Source organism: Periplaneta americana, chromosome 4, assembly GCF_040183065.1.
Source record: "Periplaneta americana isolate PAMFEO1 chromosome 4, P.americana_PAMFEO1_priV1, whole genome shotgun sequence".
Lineage (NCBI taxonomy): Eukaryota > Metazoa > Arthropoda > Insecta > Blattodea > Blattidae > Periplaneta > Periplaneta americana.
The window spans coordinates 136,587,547-136,611,066 of record NC_091120.1 but is presented as its reverse complement, the minus strand read 5'-3'; the positions used below and the strand labels follow the sequence as shown (position 1 = coordinate 136,611,066).

The window sequence follows — 23,520 nt, the reverse complement described above, 5'->3', positions numbered from 1 at the left end:
ATTACTTAGGCTACTTTTCATCATCTGGCCAGTGATTAAATGTTGGCGATCGTGTTATGTTTGAATGTTAAAGGCTGGGGCAACTAATGTGAACAGGTCGGAAAACAGAGGGAATGTGTTGTCATTGCTTTCCAGTTTAATGCTGAACCATTATATCCAAATGCAAATGTTGAACCAAAACCCATACGCTGAATGCATATAATGTTTAAAATTTCATTTTCACTAATAAATCATTGCGCGCTCTACCTTGGTGGAGTGATACAATAATAATAATAATAATAATAATAATAATAATAATAATAATAATAATAATAATAATAATAATAATAATTTGTCTAATAGTTATTTTTCAACTCCGTCGACAAGAGCCCAGGCCGCTACTTCTTTCATTGACAGAAAACAGCTCGTGAGACCGGGCACGACCCGAAGTACAGGTTTCCGCCCGGTCTCACTGCCCCTAGCGCACCCAGAGTCTTGGAATTTAGTTGCGTCTAATAGCTACTCTAAATTCTTTACGCCTTTCAGACCAAAAGAAATAAAATGAAACCTAGATAAACATAAAAATGAGTGGACATGCGCAGTACGGTAGCCGTTTCGTGGGAATACCGGACTACCGTCCCCATGGAAACGAGGAAATTGCCGGTGAAAAAAATTGAGCCGTGAATCACGACATTTTGTTGCCTACCTACAAGGCGCAGCGTCTTAATTATCTGGAACCCTCTCTGATATATATTATTGCCTACAAAAAATCTCGTTTCGATGGGGAAAAAATAAAGGCATCGTTAATGCCAACGTGAGAGAGAATTTTTCTCATTATATTTTCACGTTGGCTCTTCATCATAGACTGATTTTTATTCCCTTCATCTTCATCTCTTCACTTTGCTCTTCCTCCTATTCCTTCAAGGATTAAGTGCAATGTAATCCTTGTTAAATTCATGACTATTTTGAACTGCTTATACACAGTTTATTCAACGTCAACAGGCTAGCTGTTTGTTTTATTCTAATTTTCTTTCTCTCCCAACTTCTGCGCCTTCTATTTTCTTTCAGTGGTTGATGTAATATAATTTTACATGATTTTAGTTGGTTATTTATCACGCTGTATCCACTACGGTCCTACGTTATTTAGTGTCAAGTCGTAACTCTCAATTTTATTACTAAAAATATGCAACAATGTTTACTTTTTATTAGGGCTCAGCCATTCTTTCTCTTCTTGATGTTAGGTGCCATTTTCAGTCACCGGTAACAATCTGGGACAAAAAGCTCGTTGTTAATCAGTGCATAATCCTGAAGATTAAACAGACTAAGCAGTAAATTTGGCTGTTTATCTCTAGCTGATATAATGGAAGTGTAAAGACGTACTTACAGAGATGTTTAAAAGGGTAAAGTTTGAATAAAGAAAATGGATCTTTATATAAATTATATAAAGATTGACCGAGGAAGAAATGGCTGGCAAGTGTCGAAAAAGACACTACACACATAACGAAAATTGTGGTGCATCTGATCCGGAAATAAAAATTTCTGTAATATGCAAAACGTTTTTTGACCAATGTACATAGAAGTTGCATTACGCTCGTTATGGGAGCCCAGTCAACAACCAGATCATTAGGACACTCCTCAACACAACTAGTTAGGCCTAATATCTGTATTCGTTGACTTATTGCACACATGTTTTAAGTGCTAATTTCTTAATTTTGGGGAAAACAAGTTTTAATTTTCAATACTTAATCAACTTCAATTAACATCTATTCTCAAAAAGTAAACATAAGGTAGGAAAATCTTAGTATTCACTTCCCACATTTGTGCACAGTAAAGATACATCTCACAGGACTCCGATTTTGTACTTAACTCAATTTGACCGGAAAATATACTTAACACATGTGTGCACTAAGCCATCGTATATACATAATTTGAACTGGTAATGGAAATTACGGGAAAACGGCTGAACGGATCTTAAAGAATGACCTGTCATTTTGAAGCTTGACATTCAAGGATTTTCAGAAGAATAGTAACTTTCACTGAAGCGTTAGTTTTCCTACATAATTTTCCTTTTTTCCAAAATATATCTTTCATCAGTTTTGAGAACTAATAGCTTTTCAGAATAAAACAAAACAATAACATAGACATTATCAAGGAGGCCATGCCTCCAGGATTGCCAACAGATTCCCTGACATCATAATCCCAGTAGGTCGATCTTAGTAGTATTTATTTATTTAAGCTGATAGAGATAAGGCCGTCAGGCCTTCTCTGCCCCTCTACCAGGAGATTCCAACTACAATATGAACAATAAAATTACAATTAGTATTAAATTTACAATTACAATTACAAATAACATTACAATTAGTATTAAATTTACAATTACAATTAAATAAAATCAAAGTACGAAAAGATTACCTGAATAATTAAAGCCAGATAATTTATCATAGAGAAACAAAGAATATTTTATATTTACTGAATTACAAATTAAATCTATATCTATATCTTCATTTGTCTAATTTACTAAGAACTTCAAAACTTATTACGAAGGTTATATTATCATGAATTTACAGATCTGATTGTCTGTTGTTTAATTTTCTTAGTACTGCTGTGTATAGGCTATTAAAAACTACAAAACTCAAGAAGGTTTGTTGATATTATCAGCATTAAAAATGAAATATTACAGGTAATTCCATGGTGTGAATATTTGTCATTAATGATATACATTAATACTATTATTCATTATATGAAAGTGAAATCTTTTGGGGTTATATCAGTAAACGTAGAGAATATCTTACATTAAATCTTCATTTCTATAAATTTCTGATTAGCGACTTTACATATGTGTTACTAAAAGCTGCAAAACTTACGTAAGACATACATATTCTTATTAAAAACGAAATACTTTTATAGTTATAAATCAAGTGGTGTTTTTTTTTTTCAGATATTAATGGCGGTGGGTGTAGATATTTATGTGTGACTGTCTAATTATCCTAGGTAGAGGCATTAATAACTGAGTCATTCTTCCTATATTAGCTGTTTCTTTCAAACTACATCAAATTTGATTTAACATTCGTTTGGTTTAAGCGATCAGATTCGTGACTGCTACCAAGTACATCATTTTACTATACGAAGAACAGAAGGCCATTTAATTTCTGACATGATGAGTTAGTTTATTTCCCGCAACTAGCAACGAATAGAACGCTGAAACAGCTAAAACGATTTTCTTTCAATTATTTTACTTAGGATGTATATTATGCGATTCTGCAACTGTGCTAATAGCATTCGCCTTATTTTCAATAAAGCAAACTCGTCTAATTTCGCAGTATTAAGGTTTTCTGTCTATAGTTATACCCAAAAATGCATGAAAAAAATTCCTTCATGCACCAGTTAATCACTAGACATAATTGTGTTGGTTGGTATAAAATTTTTAGTTTTTAAGTGTATTTCAACAGAGAAAATAGCTCCATCTAAAACATGAAATCATATGTGTTCGCTTCAGGAACTCGTGTAACTTCGCAGTATTGGTTGGGAAATTTCGCAGTAATACTTGTGCAATTTTCAAGAATAGTTTTTTTAGCTCAAAACATGTTTTAATGTAATCTAAACATCAGTACATGTTTACACACATGAACTGAATACACATTAACAAACTAGGAAATATATATAGAAGAACTGGGCTTCAATTATTAACATTAATATTAGGAAAGGGCTTGCATATTAATTGTAAGATAAAGATAAAAAAAAAACATTATGACAACTATTTAGGCCTAATCCCAATCCGCTTCCGCTGGCAAGACAATTGTTGTTTCTTCTTTCTCTGCCTTTGTTTGTAGGTGCACAGACTTTGCTCCTTTTGGGGACACAATTTTGTTAGGTTTGGTAACCAGTGAAAATCCTATTTCGTCTAAATTCCAAATGAGATTAGGCTTGGTACTCGGTTCTGCTTTCTCATACACACTTCCTAGCACATTATAAAAATCGTCCAAATTCAAGCGAGTTGAGGCTGCTGCTCTATGGTAGGACAGATTTTCTGGCTGGCGCATACTGTACTTTGGCCATAGCGCTTCTTAACCACTTCCCTGATTAACCCGAGTTAACTCGGGTTGCTAACTTGTGTCAAAATTTATTAACCCGAGTTAACTCGTTTGAGTCCCATTTTCGCTGCTAAGGATTATATTCCGAATATATACATTTCCATTATTTCATTAACCTTTTCCTCACTAAATGGCTACAGAAGTTAGTGATATTGCTATATCTGGTGGTGTTTTTTGTACTTCTTCCTTGCGAGTGGAATTCTATGCTCATATAGCATTCACACACAGTAGTGAGTAGATGCTAGTTATTTTGGGCAGTTTCTGTTTGTTTTAGTGTGTTTTGTGCTGTTTTGTGCAAAGATGGATCAAGTTAGTGATTCCGAAACTTTTGATCAGGAATATATTCCTGTAGAAGATTAGGAAATGAAACATCGGTATCAGAAGACGAAGTTATAGAACAACAAACAAATTCAGATCAGTTGATGTCGCGTCTTTTCGACAGTGGTTTGAATAGAAGACATCTGGCACCATTTCTTCTGCACCTCCGAGGTCCCCATTCCCTGAAATTTTAACATTGTTTCTGATAACGATAATTCTCAATTTTTTAAATTATTCTTTAATAATGACCTCATCAACATTATATTCGAGGAGACGATTCGGCATGCTGATAAGTGTTCACAGAATACTGAAAATAATTCGTGGCGACTTACTACACACTCTGAAATACGTGTACTTTTGAGCATAGTGATACTGCAGAACATTATTCACAAACCTGAAGAAAAGATGTATTCGTACAAATATTCAATGACTGCTTTACCATTCTTCCCAAAACGCTCTCATATAGGAGAGCAGATACTACTGTCCGGAATGCAATGTGCCACTGTGCGTAATAGCCTGCTTTCGAGTCTATCACACGACAAGCAACATTTAACGCCTTGATAACACTGTTATTGTACCTCATAAATTAATCCATAAAAAAACATAAGTTGGTAATTAGTTCAGGAGAAAATCAAAGTGGGACAACTACCAGAGCTGGAATCAAGGTGCACGAGAGATAACTCGGGATAATAATTCAGGTATGAATGCATGTCTATTTCATAGTGATTTTTTAGGTATGTAAGAAAATTAGTGATGTACAGTGATTCTGCAATATTAAATTACCTCTTTACGAAAATCAAAAAATATGACACTTTTTTTCACAAAACTGGTAAAACATATAGTAAGGGAAGAGGTTAAAGGAAGTTGGAATCTGCGTGCCACTCGAACTGCTCTGCCGGCAACTAGCGGAAATTATTTAAGAAATTGAGTACCGGCCAAAGCATATTACGAACAAACTACATTAGACAAAACAAGCAAGGGTTCAAATTAATCACAAGAATGTAGACAATTCACTAACCATAGTGTGATACTTACAGTTCTGAATATCTCGACGATATAATGTCGAAAACACAACACTGCAAATTCACTCACGCTATCTCAGCAAACCCACACTTGGTAAGGCAGATAGTTGTATAACTTAATGCGTTTCAATAGGATCTTCCTGCATGAAACATCCCCGACAGGTTCTGGCATTTATCCGTAGTTTTTGTAAGCTCAAGCGAACACGAACAATTTCATAACTAATTAATATACGAAATACTGCGAAATTAGACGTACTGTGAAATTAGCCGAGTTTGCCTTATCTCAACAATGGATTCCTCACAACAGCCTCTACTGTTGAAAATACGTGGTATAATACATAAATAATTTACATCAGGTCTTCAGCGAGTAACAATAAATCTCATTACGAGCTTGTGGGCAATAAATACGCCATTTATTGAACATATTATTATGTTAACGTTTTAACGTGGTCAAAATGATGTCCAGCATTTAATGGTATCTAATACACTCCAAAATATATCATATTCTTGCCAACAATCCGCATTGACCTGAAATAGCTACTACTTTACTCCCACGTGAAAAAAACCGCTGATCGCCTTGACATTCTTAGGCCTAGTTGTGTTTTCGCATTGAAACAAAAAGAAATTTAGATTGATATGTACAAGAAAAGGCATTATTTGACATAAAATCCATTCAGAGGAAAGTTTTTTAAAAAGAGAAATTTTTTGACAAGGTTACACTTCATTGTGTTATTACGTTACTTTCAATGTTACATCTTTCGTGGAGTATGATATATTATTAAGGAAAATATCTGGTATTCTGCGTGGAAAATAAATCTAAAAAATCGTTATTTAAGCTTCTAATAAACTTAGTCTACCGCATTTGCTGAACAAGACACTAGTACAAATTGAACCGTAAGTAATGTGATTCATTTCAGGGGGTTATTCTTTGAGGTATTTCAAACGAAAAAGTTCAATAAAATTGTGTTCGTTTTTTGCTTCCCTTTCGAAATAAAAATTGTTTTATATAAAATACATATTACAGAGCGTGTTTAAAGAGAGCCAATGACTTAATTCCCAATATGCTTAGTCAGTTTAAGACAGCAGTGTTTTATGATAATATATGATTGAAAAAAATAGTTTTTGTCCTTTAAATGTGCAGAAATTTCATCCGAACAAATGTAACATTGTAAAATTCCTTTGCACAACGAAAAGTTACACTTCTTCTGATAAGATTTCTGCACATCTAAAGGGAACACTAAATTTTTTTTTAATATTTCTTACCGCAATACATTATATTCTTAAATTGACTGAGAATATTGGGAATTCATTCAATGTATTTCGCGAAACACGCATGAAATGTTTTATACAAAACAATTTTTATCTCGAAAAGGGAGCAAAATTGAGGAAAATTATTAAATTTTTTGTTTCAAATATCTCAATGAATAACTCCGTGAAATTAATGGATTATTTACGGCCCACCCTATATAAGACTCATCCACACGACGCGACGCAGTGTAACCAGCGAATAGGGATTATAAATAATGGACACTGAGTGAATTTGCCTGTGTTTTGTTCCTCTGTACGCCAGCGTTTAGTTCTACTTTCAAGCGCTAGAGGTTAGTGAAATCGGGCATAGGCTAAGATAATAATTGAGAATAGAGTTGAGACACAGGATCCAAACATCGCCTCCTTATTGCATAATCCAGTAACGCTTTGCTTCAAATAAATCCAAGTTAACAGCTTTTCCTTATTTCTCAGTGACGAACTAGTTGTAATAATAATTTGTTATATTTCAGATATAATAAATTATATTATAAAATAATATAATACATTATAAAATTAAGTATCAAATTCGTTTAATATTTGTATATAATATAATATAGATATATGGTTTTACTTCTAGTAAGAGTTTTGTTTCTCCATTTTCACTGCTATCAAATCATTACATATTTTAATTGTTGTTGGGGTCAACGTCTCAACACTCATTATAAAGGAACTCTAGAGTCTAGACATTACAGTTATGACGTATTTATTATTTTATGGATCCAATTTATTTTATTTGAGCACATAATGTACCTAGATGTATTAATTATATGTGTTATATTTCTGCTGTGTCGACTGCTAGCTGGTGTGATGTCAGCGCCAACTCTAGGGAGAAAGCAGAATCTCACGCTCTAGCTGGCTTGAAGGTCATTGAAATCAGTCCGGCTACATCAAAGGTACCGACGCGAAGTGTCCATTCTTTATAATCCCTATTCGCTGGTGTAACTGCCTGGTAGGACTACGTATCCAAGTAACTGTTTTACATGCATTTGAAAAGCTTTATATTTTTATGTTGGTACAAGTTGATTGGCCTAAGTTAATTACAGTAACGTAAAGTTACATTTTCTTTTGAAGAATGTAAACATATGTGAGATAAGCAGAATTGTACTTCAGTTGCTCAACATTCCCTGGCCCTTCAAGGATCATAGTGCCACAGGAAGAAGAAGAAATAGTATGGTCACTTTCTCTTATAGAACTACAGGTTAAACAAAGATGAAGTTAATTTTAACTTTATATCACTCATGCTTTGACCAGCTCTTGGGAGTGAAGGGTGGGTCAGGGACAGTTAATTACAAAATTGGCTACTTTGTACTTCCTATCGATTTACCACCAATTTTCAGCACCTATAGGTCTTCTGAACGGCTGCTTAGTTCAATCCAGTCTCCATTCCTTCCGGTCGCCCACTCTTCGAATTTATTACAGAAAAGAAGGTCGTTGTAGCCTTGTTGTTGGGAGTGGAAATATCTAATCACGGTTGCCACCTGTATAACTTGTCCCGAATTTGTTCAGTCGTAACTCACGTCAATTCAAGTTTTGTAGCCAAAGGAATCAGGATTCTTTTCTAAAGAAAAATTGTAGATACATACTTTCCCATTATAAATTACGTATTTCGCTCCAGTTCTTTGTCTAGTTGCCGACGATATTTCTGCTTCCAGATTATTTTAGTGAGAAATATTAAAAAACACAAGCGAATCAACACGTAAGTTACACACAAATCGAAGTAGCGATCTACATTTCTTAATGAAGCACTTGAAGCTATCACCGCTAGAGAGTGGTATTATCACGTGTCCAGTGCATTAGTTAGATTATTCGCCATGTACTGAAATAAGATAGATAAACTTTAGTTTCTCACAAGAAACGTTATTTATAATCATGGTAAGCTAAAGTCCCCCTGGAAATGCTACAAAATGTTCTGTCCACATTCTCAATTTTCTCTTCATATATCAAGCTCTTTATGTAACCCCCAAAAAAATCAAGGGGTGTTAAATCTGGAGACCTGACCGGCCATTCTACTGGTCCACACTGACCAATCCAATGTCCAGACAACTGTTCGTTCAGTCTGCTGCAACATTTCTGTGGCTTAACATACCAGGATGAAGAATGATATCAATTCTTTCCTCTTTTGAAAATGCCATCACGAAAATCAAGAAATTTGTTACAGGAAAGCTTCAAATAATACAAATTGAAACTGTCACAGGTTAACCAAACAGTCAAGCAAGAAAAGTTAATTACCAGAATTGCATAAAATACCATTTCCAAAGCCTACTTAGTATTGTGCCATGTTACAAAATATCTGTAGATGCAGTAACTAATGTTTGTGTCATTATGACAGTTATCTTTAAATAACTTGAAAACGATTAGAGATATCTCAAAACGGATTGTACTATTGTTTTTTTTTTTTTTTCAGAAAATTTCACATGGTTTTGAATACCTATATGACCCACTTTCCATTTAAAATTTCAAAGTTGCATTCAAAATGTCGACTTTTGAGGTAACTAGTAGAGCATTTGGTCTTACAAATACTGGTAACACCAATAGTAATCGAAAATCAAGCAAATGGTTCCTGATTCACCCTTTATTTCTATCTATCTATCTATCTATCTATCTGTCTGTCTGTCTGTCTGTCTGTCTGTCTGTCTGCCTGCCTGCCTGCCTCTCTGTCTGTTTGTCTGTCTGTCTGTCGGTCTATCGGTCTATCTGTCTACCTGTCTACCTATCTATCTATCTATCTATCTATCTATCTATCTATCTATCTATCTATCTATCTATCTATCTATTTGTTTAATTTGTTTATTTTGTTTGTTTAGTTGCTTGTTTGTTTGTTTGTTTGTTTGTTTGTTTATTTATTTGTCATCAGTTAGGGTGTACCACCACATTTCTGTATACGGGTCTCTTCATAACTTTCTATTACATTTACCCAGTGCTGTAGTTGGAAACAAATTTTAGAGGATACTGTTGAAATATCCTTGGTCAGACTAAACTCAGTATAGACTCGTATTGCACTTCTTTTCCAAAGTTACTTCTTCGTCATGCATTCGCCTCTTCAGACCCACTTCCATATCGCAGCCACAATTGCATATAAGGCAAGAAATTAATCGCTGACGCTGGTGGCCCAATACTTTTAGGAATAAAAGTCTAGGAACTCTTTTACTGGAAGAGTATTCCTTTTCTTAGTGTAGATAACGTTCAATACAGTAATGCTCATTCACATTCTTTAATTGAAATTGAAATAAAATCTATAATATGTAACTGGACTCAAGATTCATGAACGAACGAAAATTCCCTTCTCTAGCAAACTGCTAGCATTACGCCTGAGCGAGTTTTGAAATTAGGGAATCAGTGCAACAAAAGTCTTGAGGCGCCACGTCATAAAATTTGTATTATGCTACACAGATTCGCTAATTTCAAAACTTGTGTAGATGCCTTTTGCATATTTCTTGAGGAGCCATGCCATAAAGTTAGTGATAATTATTACTTATATTAGTAGAGTCAGAAAATACCGGAACTTGGGATGACAAAGCCATGCTCTATAGGCAACTTCTCTGCCTTGTTCGTGTAGTATGTGACCTACTCTCCAGGTGCGAACATGTGTAAATATTCTAGATACCTTTCTTGCAGATGACATATAACCATTTACACAACACCGCCTTCAAAGTACGCCCCCTGGTCAGTGACACACTTCCACCAGCGTCCATACCACTTCTCTAAACATTCCTGCAGCCCATCTTTGGTCACTTCACACAGAGCTCTTGTCGCATGAATTTTCACCTCTTCGGCTGCCGCAAACTGCCGTCCCTTGAATAGGGATTTGAGCTATGGAAATCAGTACAAATATCTCCTGGAGCAAGATCTGGAGAATATGGCGGCTATGGATGGACAGGTATTTTGTGTTGTGCGAGGAATTCGCTCACCAAGAGCGACCGGTGTTGGAGCATTTTCATGAAGGAGAATCCAGTTCTGTCCTTGCCACAAGTTGGGTTTTCTTGGTAGGACTGGATCACGAAGACGCTGAAGAATTGCAACATATGCTTCCTTACTGACAATTCGGCCCTCAGGAATAAACTCGAAATGTAGGAGACCCTGGATATCGAAGAAGACTTCAAGCGTTACTTTCCCATGTTATGCTGTCACTAATAGTTTATGAGATATTCAGGTTTCTTTGTGGTAGTGATTCTACGGGACACACTGTATAGTAGGGAATCATCCTCTTCCCATAAAGTCCACACCTGTGCAGTAACGGTCAACGGGTCTGGACGCGATACCAGGTGGCCCGGGTTCGATTCCCGGTCGGGGCAAGTTACCTGGTTGAGGTTTTTTCCGGGGTTTTCCCTCAACCCAATACGAGCAAATGCTGGGTAACTTTCGGTGCTGGACCCCGGACTCATTTCACTAGCATTATCACCTTCATCTCATTCAGACGATAAATAATCTAAGCTGTTGATAAAGCGTCGTAAAATAACCCATTAAATTAAAATAAAACTTTCCATAAAGGGAGAGACGAGTAAAATTTCGATAATTTTTGGTCAAATATCACTTCTTCGTTTTAACGCAAAAACAAATCTGTAGACCCTAATCTGTGTCTCATCAAAGTTTCAGGATCCTACTACATTTGAAACTGTCAGTAATGACTTCATATTTAAATGACTGCGCTCTTTAAATACTGCAAAAGTGGACAACTATGCACCACATTTTAAAGTTTTCTTAGAATAACTCGACAAAGAATTATTTCTGTGTTTCTTAAAAATTATATGTCATTACCATGATTAGGACCTAAACATTTATTCTAAATTCAGATCTTTGGAACAATAAATACATTAAGGAAATTTTTTTCAAAAGTAGTGCAATGTTGTGCATTAATGTGGGGCATCTTTGCACCAAATGATTCTTCTTGCTATATTTTCCTACTACACTCAACTAGAGCAAAATTACAACACTGTAGTTCAACTTTCACATCACAGAGATCAAGTTTATTAGTACAATAGATCTTACAATAATGAACCTTAACAATAAAGATACAATTAGATCATTGTTACATCACCATATATAGTTTCTGTTTTTTAAACAATTTAAATATTTTGAAATCACTGGAACATTAAAGTATCCCCGGTTTAACACCTCTGGGTTCAGATCTTCTCACTGCTTTCTTTTCAGCACTTGGTCGTCTTTTACACTTAGAAGGCACAATGCTGACATGAGTTTCATCATCCAGAATGGCATCTATATCAGATTCGCCATCAAAAAACTGATTTTCTGCAACATTTTTCCTCTTTGCTGATATTTTGGAATGCCATCTTCTTGAGCCGTGCCCACGACCACGGCCGTTCACCTAGTACGTCACTTCATCCGTCAGAGCGCTCTCAGACGTCACAGTATAGATAGCGCTACAATCCCTTCATTTGTTCTTTCCAAATAACCCTATTGGCCGGTTCATTACGTCTCACGAGGATAGAGGGGGAGAGAGTTTACCTGTTTTAATGGAGATACACGGAACGTCACTCGGGTTCCGGTACGCGGCAGATACACTTAACAAGTCTTAGGCTCTCGTACGCGGGAGATACAGGGAAACAGTTGGCTCAGATTCAAGCTCTCGTACGCGTCAGAAACATTTAACAAGACTTAGGATTTTGGTACGGGGCAGATATAGACAACGTGACTCGGGCTTTGTACGTGTTGGAGATAGATCAGTGGAGTAGTTGTATTGCGTCGTGTGTGTTTGGGATTTTAGTGGATCGTAGTTTGAAACATCGCTTGCTAGTGATACGTCTTGGGGGCAAGTTTTAGTATTTGCATCGAGTAACATATTTGTGAGATATATGTGTTTGAGGTAAATTGTATTGGGGGATTATGTTATAAGATATGATTTGAAACGTGAGTTCATGTTCCGAGACGGTTAGAGTGATATAGCAGCGGTTACGGTCTCACATATTGTTTTAGTGTTTTCCCTGCTCCATTTGATTATTGGTTTCCTTCGCCGCTATTTTGTTATCATATGCGTCGAGTTTTGTTGCTATTTAAACGATCCTTGAGATTGGGATTATCGTCCGTTACTCATTACGTGTATCTGTCTCCATCCCTCTCTCTCTCCGTTGGGTGTTCGTTTTGTAAAGTGCAGAGATTTGTGTTAGTGCAATTTGCACAGTTTATGTGATCAATATGTGCAATGGGTAATGTATAGTGATCAGTCATGTAATGCCTCATGCTGGGTAGAGTTTCTCTCTTATTGAGTGTACATGTATTTATAGTTTGGTTACTCAGATTGAGTGGTATCTATGCTCGAATGGATCATGTATTAAGTTAATGTGCCGGCTGGGTGTTGTGTTCAGATTCATACTCAGATAGTTAATAAATGTATATATATATATATATATATATATATATATATATATATATATATATATATGAGTGGTTCATGAACATATGGCTAATAGGTTAGTCACTGATTGTCGAGAGACGGCCATATTAGTTTGTTTTATCACTTATAAGTGTGTTGACCTCAGCCTTGTGATACTTACATGATTTACATATCCTGGGGATATCATTTCAGATTAGTTTGTCCTATTTTCACTCACCTATTTCATATTTATTGTTATTTCATTTTTCATTTATGTACATTGTTACTCATTATTGGTAATTATATTTGTTTTACAAATTCACACTATTCATTTCTAAAAGTCTTCCACTGCGCACATCCAATCCTTCCAATGTGCCGTCCACCTGGCGAAAGCAGCCAATATAAGAAAGATAAAGAGGAGGAGTGGATGATCGTACCGCCGCCGCCCTCCACCACATTCTTCTGCTTCTGTTCTTCTTGATGTCTGTCCTGTAGTTCCTCAGATGAGACATGGAGCCTTGCTTACTGGAATGGAATGATATAATGCTTTAGTAACTACTGAAAAATGCGTATTCTAAACTTGTTTTATTCTAATACACACTGCAGTTGACTATTAATGTGGTTCAGTGGTACACAATGTGTGTTGTTGTAAATGGCATTAAGAAGATAGCGGTGCAAAGTTGTACTTCAGAGTAATGTGACTGAACATTTCTGCATAACTCTCATTTAATCCACGCGAATCATTATTTTAATGTTTTCCAATACACAAACCAAACTTATAGGTTCATAAATTAATATAAATTTATTGTTAAAACTTGTCTTTTCAATATATGATTCGAAAGTTTCAGTAACACAACATAAAACGTTCATCACCATTTCAACAACTCATTTCATAGATAATGGACAAATAAACGATTGGAATGTAACTTGCACTAGATGGTACCCCAAATCACAGACTTGAAAAAGAGCTACCAGAAGAAAGGAATGCTCTGTAGGAGATCTATAAAATCACACGAATAATTCAAAAAGTATTGGTGGTGCAAAGTTACTCTCATAGTGCAAAGTTGCCAAGTTTTACGGTACATCGCTGTATAGGTAGGCCTACTTACATTGAAAGTGATTTTTAGACATTTTTACTTTTACCACTATTCTGCATATTCAAATTCTAAAGGATTTTAAAGCTTTCATGCTTAATTCTTACTTCATGCTTTAAAGAATATCGGATTTGTGTACTTTAGTAGCATTTTTAAATAGAAAAAAATACCTATGCAGTAGACACTAAAATCTTAAAATTATGTCTTGAAAAGGTAAATATTTTCTTATTTCTCAGGACTAATTTAAAAAATATGGATACTCAGTGTTTTTCTAAATACGGTATGTCAGAGATAAGTTAGTATACACATAGTTTAGGTCACATACTCTACTTAAAATTTGTGAGAAGAGATAGATATTGAGAATATGTCCAATTTGTAAAATGTATATAGGCCTCTATATAACTTACATATATTATATACAGTGTTTTTTCTAGAGAAAATAGTGGCGGAACTCTGTGTAAAAATTTATTGGAGAGCACGGAAGAAGATTACCGACCAGTGCACCGGGAATTCAAGGCCTAAATGGAAGTCAGGAAAAAAATCAAGTTAACATAGTTAACCCATATTAATTTTCATATCTTAAGGCACCATTCAGAATAAATACAAATTAAATCCATGTTAGTATATAAACTGACTCAATTTCTGTTAACAAAATAATAATTGGCTTGCAACAAAGGCATTTACTAAAGTACGTACCATTACCCAAAGTACCAGAAGATATTGCACATCATAAATATTTCTTCAGTATTTTACCCTTTTCTGTTTTTTTCCCCCTTGTAACGTCTGTGTAGCAAGATGGTCTTTTAGCAACCAAGATTTAACATGCATGTCAGGGTTGAAGTGGAGAGTCAAAGAAGTTGAGTTGATTGAAATCTCACAATATGCCTATACTGACGGCACGATATTCCAACATTCATCGGTTACATGACAAAATAAGTCGGGGTAGATTGTATTGAAGACATAGTCACAAGCTTTAAGTATGAATACAGAAACAGTATTAATCTAAGAAGCACATTCGAATTTCTTCATACAACCACTTTCGTTGACATTATGTAGTCGTAGTGACATAATAGAAATTGAAGTTAAAAAAAAAAAACTTGAACTCAATAAACAATTCAGGCACCACATAAAACGTTTTGGTCGCCATAGCTACATTCTGCCCGGAATTTGCTATCCCTAATTTTTACAATAAGTAAAACGTAGCCTATTAATTTAGTTTAAACTTAATTAAATGCTGGAATCAACAAATGAGGAAATATAAATGTTAGCACAAACTTAAAAGAAAACTAATTGTGATTGGATGCTTTACGAGTCTCTATACATTACGATGAATGACTTCAAACATTTTAAGCGTTTCAAATGAAGAATTTCTCCTTCTTTCTGATAAAATACATGTTCTTTCGTAATGAAGTACTGGTTAACAAATTTTTCTATTGGAGCACTCATCTCCAAGCACACAGCTTTTTTATTTGTTGTATTTTCTCGCGTGTTCACTGAACAGCAGGCCTGAACTGTGTAGTAGGGTCGAATGTCGCTGGTCTATACTCCATACATATCTACACTGCTGTGAGCCGGTTGGAGGCTTTATGTAACCAAAATTAGGACTCTACTTACCACTAAAAGAGCGTCTAATCGACAATAGTCTATCCCCTCACCGAATCCTATCTAATTTTATCACTGATAGTGCTTTTAATTGACTAAAGGCCTACTCCATCTTCACAAGTCCTGCCTAACCTTGTCGCTAATAGTGGCGCTAATTCTCATAAGTTTAGGAAGGACGAGGGACGTAGAGAGAAAAAAAAAACAAATTTCTCCTGGTGAAGACAGTACAGGTAAAAGTGATTCCCATATATAGGCGACATTGTGTAATTCGTTATCATCACAATGGCACGGTTGGAAGCTTCCACGCCTATTCTTACAATAAACCGGAAACGGAAAATACAACAAAAACGAGAACGGAAATAATGTTAAAATGAACATATTTAAATGTGAGCATTCACAATACTTAATTGTGAATACTCACATTTAAATGCATTTATTTTAACAATATTTCTGTCCTCGTTCTCGTTGTCGTTTTTGTTCCCGGTTTATTGTGAAGCAGCCTTTATTATATTTAGCGGATATCGCTAGTGTATACAGACTCAAATTACACTAACGGAAAAGTAAGTTTAGTTAATGTTGGGGAATGACTTTCTTTGAAAATCCAACAGATTCCCCTTCTACCGATCTTCTCTAATAACTGAACTGAACCATTAATTTTCTATATCCATAGCACTTTACAAGAACCAGAAACTACTGACCTAATCAACGGATAAAGTATTATACATACCTAAGTCTATATGAAAATTGAAGAATGGAAGTGTTTGTCCTCTTGGATGAAGCCACAGACCTCAGGCTGAACGGTTTCTAAGGCTGGATGTTCCAGAATCTCCGGATGCACAGCTGGCTGATCACACTGAGACGGCATCCTCACATAGGCTGTAAACATTCTACACTATTCAATAGCTATACAAGGAACAATGTTAGCAACACTTACGTTAACATATGAATAGACACATAATAAAATTGTTGGTACTATTTTACGAAGTACAGATATGATTTGCTAGCATACGAACAAGTTTTGACTAAGATATAAATCGTAATTTAACAGTAAAGTTAGATCAGTAACTCCATTCATAATGTAGCAGGTCTGCTACATCAATAAGAAAATAAAGATATGCAGTATATTCTCCTACAAGTTAAGAAATTTACTACTTCATTCTGGTCAGAGTAGATTACTATTGAATAAAGAACAGGTATTGGTTACCATCACTGGAAAGAAACGAAGACAAAGAAACATCATGATCAATCTATCCAGGATTTACCGGTGCAAACTAACTTCGGAAACGCATGTTTAGTATAGTTCTTCGGGTTACTAAGGAAGGTAACTGCAGACAGCCGAAGAGCATCTTGAAGAAACGATATTAACGTAAAATTAAAATACTAAACCCTTCAGACTCATCGCATACGCAGTGAGTTCTGTACTAAACTATAGAGACGAAGATGCCTATCGGTTTCCCTCTCTGTCCCGGAATACAGACTGAAGTCCTGCCTACCCCAGGCCAGCAGACTGGTCTGGCACACGACCACTCAGCTCTGGACAACGCGTGAGACTGACGTGGTTAGCCCTACTGAAGAGGCAGAAGCCGGTTGCCCGACTACCAGTCGTACTGACTGACGTCGCAATGTGAAATCGCACGGTGAACCCACTCGAGTTCAAGTCTGAAAAGAAGAATACATGGAAATTAATTTTAAAATCTCGGAACTAAGCAATAGGCCCTACTTTATATTACATTACTTGTACCATTTGTAATAATGCCACAGAAATATCCTTTCCAACTCAACTACAGCATATCTCACATTTGCAGTACGTTAATTTTTGTTTTGTTTAAGGCGATGCGCTACTGAAATTTCTAAAATCCATAATTTCATTATTTAGCTAGGAAGTAGACATTTTTACTCAATATGCATATCAGTGTTATAATTACACATTTTAAATTTCAACCTTTTCTCATAAACACTTAAAGAAATTAAATTTCTTTTGTTTACTTTCTTAATTTTCTTAGTGAAAATCGTATTTCTAAAAAAAAAAGGGTATTCTATTTTTAATCTAATTCTTTTTACTGCATAATGGAGCATTAGTAATGCCCTATCCTAATTTGTTCTTTTGTAAAAATAAAAATTCAATATTGAGACACTAACAAAAATAATACTGATAATGTATTGCCTAGCAATAAAACTGTGCTGAATACAGCCAATCAAATGTTTCTTTTCACAACAGAGATATTAATGAATAAGTACGCCAAGTTTCACCACTGGGAAATAAATTGAATACTTTTCGTTGAAAACGTAGATAATTTCTTTTTTGCGAATATTAAATTCATAGATTTGGTTACATGTAACACGCTTATTAAGACAACTTCTACCAAATTCATTTGAGGGGGTCAGACTCAAAGGGGTACAAATGACATTTCTAAGAAGATGAAGGGCAAGCTAAAACATTAAACAATTTTAGTGGCAAAGGGAAACATCTTTTAATCACACCACACACTAAAATTGAAATAAAAAAATTCACGGAATTCACGAAATCTTAAGTACTTTCAACCACAATTCCTCACAAATAACGTAAGTGCACTTATACCCCTTTGCTTCTGATTCGCTCATTTGTAGATTTAATATACGGATATTGTATGTATGTATGTATGTATGTATGTATGTATGTATGTATGTATGTATGTATGTATGTATGTATGTATGTATGTATGTAATGTATGTAATGTATGTATGTGTATGTATGTATGTATGTTCTCTATACAAATCTACACGCTTTGATCAATATGTGCCAAAATTTGCACATTTAGCCTTCATAACCAGAAGAAAAACAGGGCTATATTAAAATTGTTAAAATGGACCTTAAATTAATTTTTAAAAATAAATAATAAAAGCAAATACAATCAAACATTCATGTGTAATAATTTAATTTCTAAAAAACCGGTATACGTCTCTCAGAATATTAGGCTTTATGTTGAACAATGACTTATTGAGAGTTTATATTGTATCTATATTCTGTGTATAAAATAGGAATTAATAATTATAATATTATGTTATGAATTTGTGAGATATAGTTTCTCAGATCATATTAAAAAAATAGGCATACAGCGGTTAAGAGTAAAAAATCTTCCAAAATAAATTAAAATATATACGTATATATTGATTCTTTGGTATGACCGATAGAGAGATAAATTTTGGCTTTCGATGACATGCCAACAAGTTCAGACTGGGAACAAGGGAATTCCTTGTTTATCGTCAGCTGTCTCTGAAATTCAAGCCAAAGCACACACAGACATGAAATTACGTGAAATGCACAGCTTCAGAATCAATGTACAGATCTTATAATTATTTTATCTCTGCCTCTGTGCAACGTCATATTTGCGGAGGAGGAAAGGAGACGGCAGAAAGGTTCTAATGCTGTTTAATACGTTGACTCCCATGACTAAGATAGCCACTTGGAAAATTTAACATTCACTGACCGGCAGAGATAAAATGTAAGACCTGTAGAACATTGATACAATGCTAAGTGGGCCTATTGGTACCGAGGGGTGTGTTTTTGTTTTGCTCAACTTCAAGACAATACTAATTCATTTTTAGTTTTGTGTGACTGTAGTCTATATATATATATATATATATATATATATATATATATATATATATATATGTTCGTTTGATTTTACTTTATTTATAGTTTGATTTTTTTTATTATTTTATTTGTATTTCTGGTGATATGGAAGAGAAGGCCTGTTATAAACACATATACAGTATATGCATACATACATACACACATACATACATACATACATACATACATACATACATACATACATACATACATACATACATACATACATACATACTTACGCACGCACACACACAAGTTAAACACATTTGAAAGTAAGGCAAGTGATGAAATGTTTTCTTTCGTTGCAGTTGTTTTAAAATGAGGTAATCCCTTCAGGCATTTGACTAAGAAGTTCATTAATCATGTAAGTGATGATATGTAAAGATTCATCTTTATGGGTCAATTCGATTTGGTTGTCTATAGTTGAGTTTCTGAGATTTCCGAAAAGTCTAACAACCAGTTTAATTTAAAAAAGCATAAAGGGCAACCCGGATAACGCCGGATGCTTTCAGCTAGTTAAAATATTTGTTTAGATATCTTAAAAAAAACTATAGGCATTTTGCATAATCATTTATATAATGTTTAAATTTCTATTGTATATTGTACTACGATTGCTACCTATTTTGTGTGTGTGTTTGTGTGTGATATATATTATTTTCTCTGTTTCATATTTGTATTTTTCTGAAATTATTTCCAGACTTATATGGTCATCTGTTACGGCAGGCGGATGTATTAATGTATTATTTGTACTGTCTATTGTAACTGGACCTTTGCCCTGTTATAGACACAAATAAATAAATATTCAAAATTTTGTATATATTGTATTAACTCGATGAGAATACAATTCAATATGTTCTACTATACTCTACGTTTCCATGTAATAGGCCTACTAACCTGAAGATGGCCCAAAGTGGTTGAAAACGTTCGTTATTAAACACAACTTTTAAACATAGCCTAAATTTGGTTCAGGCACTTTTATTATGCTATGTTACTAGACGGATCAGACTTTCAACTTTTATTCCTTCCATATATGGTCAAAATTCGACTATTTTCTGTAGGGCATCGCCTTAATGCTAGAGTAATGTTTCATTTATTATAAATCTAAATGTGTTTCGGATTACTAAGTTTGTAATTTTGATTATTTCTATGACATATTTTCTGCTCTTCCTGCTTAGAAGTAAGTTAAAAAGCAACGATTTGTTGTAGGCATGCCTATCTTATAAATGTTTATATCACCCTTTGTTTTTACTTCTGAAAGAAAAAATCCGAAATTGGTAATTTCTTTGGCCATAATTTAAAATTGCGAAGTACATGAATTGATTATTATAGGTGTATACATTGACGTCTCTGAACAATTATTCTGTACCAGCAATGCAGATGAGTGCTGGATCTAGGAGATTCAATTCAACTTCATTGATGGAGTTGATGTCAGTAATGTTTCAAATGATGTACTACAATAATCCTACAGGATTGAATAGAAACATTGATGTAAAAAAATTGTACACAATTGTAAAAATTGTAGAAAATTACTAAATTGTAAAACTATAAAAATTTGTAAAAATTGTAATCGTAATATTGTAAAATGTTGACATGTTCCACATCTTAAAGCTTCATTGCTCATGTAAGATCTATGGAATAAAATAAATGAATGAATGAATGAATGAATGAATGAATGAATGAATGAATGAATGAATGAATGAATGAATGAATGAATGAATGAATGAACTGTGTAATAAGTCTTTTAAAGTTCAGATAATATTTTTTATCCGTTAATTTTGTTGTTTTGGTTTGTCTATAATTGAAACAATATATTCGGTACTTGTGAGTGCTGAAGGCTGGTATAAGTGAATATTTTATAAACTATAGAGGTCACTGCGCATACGCGGCTGCAAAGCTGCTTACCGTTTCCCTCCCTGTACCAGAGTGGTTGCAGCTAGCAGACTGAAGTCCACCATCCCCAGGCCAGCAGACTGGTCTGGCACACGGCCGCCCAGCTACTGGATGACGTGAGACTGACGTGGTTAGCCCTACTGAAGAGACAGGCACAGCCGGTCGCCCGACTGCCAGTAACAAAATGACTCCATGAAGTCATTGAAACTGACACGTCTCAATGCGACATCACACGGCAAGTCTGAAAATAAGAAAGAATGGAAATTAATTTTAAAATCTCGAAACTATGCAATAGGCCCTACTTTATGTTACGTTATTTGTACCATTTGTACTATTACCATAATAATATTCTTTCCAATTCAATTATATTTCACATTGTAATAGGTTAATCTTTATGTTTTGCTTAAGGTGATGCGCTACTCAAATTTCTAGAATCCACAATTTTTTATCTAGAGAGTAGAAATTGTTATTCAATGTGCATATCAATGTCATAATCACACATTATAAATTTAAACATTTTCTCATAAACACTTAAAGAAATTAAACTTGTTTTGCATTCTTTTTTTTTTTTCTAATTTTCTTAGTGAAAATTGTACTAATCTGATTTTTTTCACTGCATATTGTGCAATGGAGCATTAGTATGCCCTACTGTAATTTCTTCAATATTAAAACACTAATAAAACAATACTGATTTGTGTACAATTGTCTAGCAATAAAACTATGCTGAATACAGCCAATCAAATGTTACCTTTCACAACACAGATATTAATGAATGAGTACGCTAAGTTCCAACACTGGAAAATAAAATGAATACTTTTCATTTAAAACGTAGAAAATTTATTTTTTGAGGATGTTGAGTCTATAGTATTGCTTACACATAACTCGCACATTGATACAACTTATACCCAATTCATTTCTAGATTTAATATTTGTACTGATATTATGCAAAATAAAATTTTCACGAAAATACTCCTCATGAAACCGTACATTTTTAGGGAGAAAATAAAAAAGAAACAAAATTGGTCAACGCACTGCACCACAGAATTACCAATATGTTGTTCATTCATAATGTACTTCTTGTTACACTGATTCTACCGACATATTTAATCTACATTTTAACAAATTTTAGCATATGAATTTTAACTGATCAATGTTCAACACTTCATTATTTTCATAGCGTACATTATCCTATAAAAGAGATATTGGCAGTATTTATATTTAATATTTTATAAATGTCCATGTACACACATGCAATATTAATCCCAAAGATAATCCAATGTGATTTAGTATTAATGTTCAAAATGTTTGTATGTATTCTATTAACTCAACGAGAGTACAATTCAATATATTCTATTATACTCTGTTTCGCATATGAAGAGTCCACTGCAAGAATGATGGATGTCATTTTCTTGTCGAGAATGAACCAAGACTGTCAATGCATACCTTAAGACATATAGAATGTACATAGAGAGTTATATGGCATTAACACTGATAGTCATTGTCCAGTAATGATCGGAAAATCACAGTTAAGCTTTGAGCGCTAAGCATTTCAAACTTTCAATTGCTTATCCTGCAAAATGTATTCCAAATGACATCCATCATTCTTGCAGTGGATTCTTCATATGTAATAGGCCTATAAACCTGAAGATGACCCAATGTGCTGCAACCCCTGCGTTTGACAGCATCTTTATAGAAATTATTATCGTTATCATTAAATTTATTATTACTGCTAATATCAATTTTATTACCTGAAGAGCGATACTGAACGCGGTGTATCGGGACCTTGACTTACTTCAGCTAATTCTGAGTACATGGCTATCATCCACTGCAAAACTCCAGGCTGATGTGTGTTGAAACCTTAATAACATGTCAACTGAAGGTAGAAAGTGCGCAGTAGAAATATTTACACTATTTGCTTGTGTATAGTAATCTAAACTTCACTAATGTTAAACATTCTATTACTTACCTTATACAACACTTGTTTGTATGCCAGCAAATCATATCTGTATGATAAAAAATTATCGTTATAACATTTATATTTACTCTTTCTAAATATTGTCATATTTTAAACTAAAAATATGTTTTAACATTGTGTCTGGTAAACTGAAACTGTGGCTTGGACTATTGCACATATTATGAAGACATTACTCACTTACTTAAGGAACCCGGAGGTTCATTGCCGCCATCGGTCCCTATCCAGAGCAACATTAATCCAGTATCTACTATCATATCCCCCTCCATGAAATCCATTTTCATATTATCCTTCCATCTACGT

At 34.4% G+C, this 23,520-nt stretch overlaps 1 long non-coding RNA gene across 2 annotated transcripts; it reads right to left on the bottom strand.

Annotated features, from left to right (window-relative positions):
- Nucleotides 1-13,165: 13,165 nt before the first annotated feature.
- On the bottom strand, nt 13,166-21,397 carry LOC138698870 (uncharacterized). Of its 2 annotated transcripts, XR_011331971.1 has the most exons (4): nt 21,258-21,391; nt 17,236-17,401; nt 16,470-16,618; nt 13,166-13,571 (listed from the first exon to the last, which is right to left on the bottom strand). It is a non-coding gene; the product is annotated as an uncharacterized lncRNA (long non-coding RNA). The 2 variants fall into 2 exon arrangements; XR_011331972.1 differs by lacking the exon at nt 17,236-17,401 and having other exon boundaries at nt 21,258-21,397.
- Nucleotides 21,398-23,520: the final 2,123 nt, after the last annotated feature.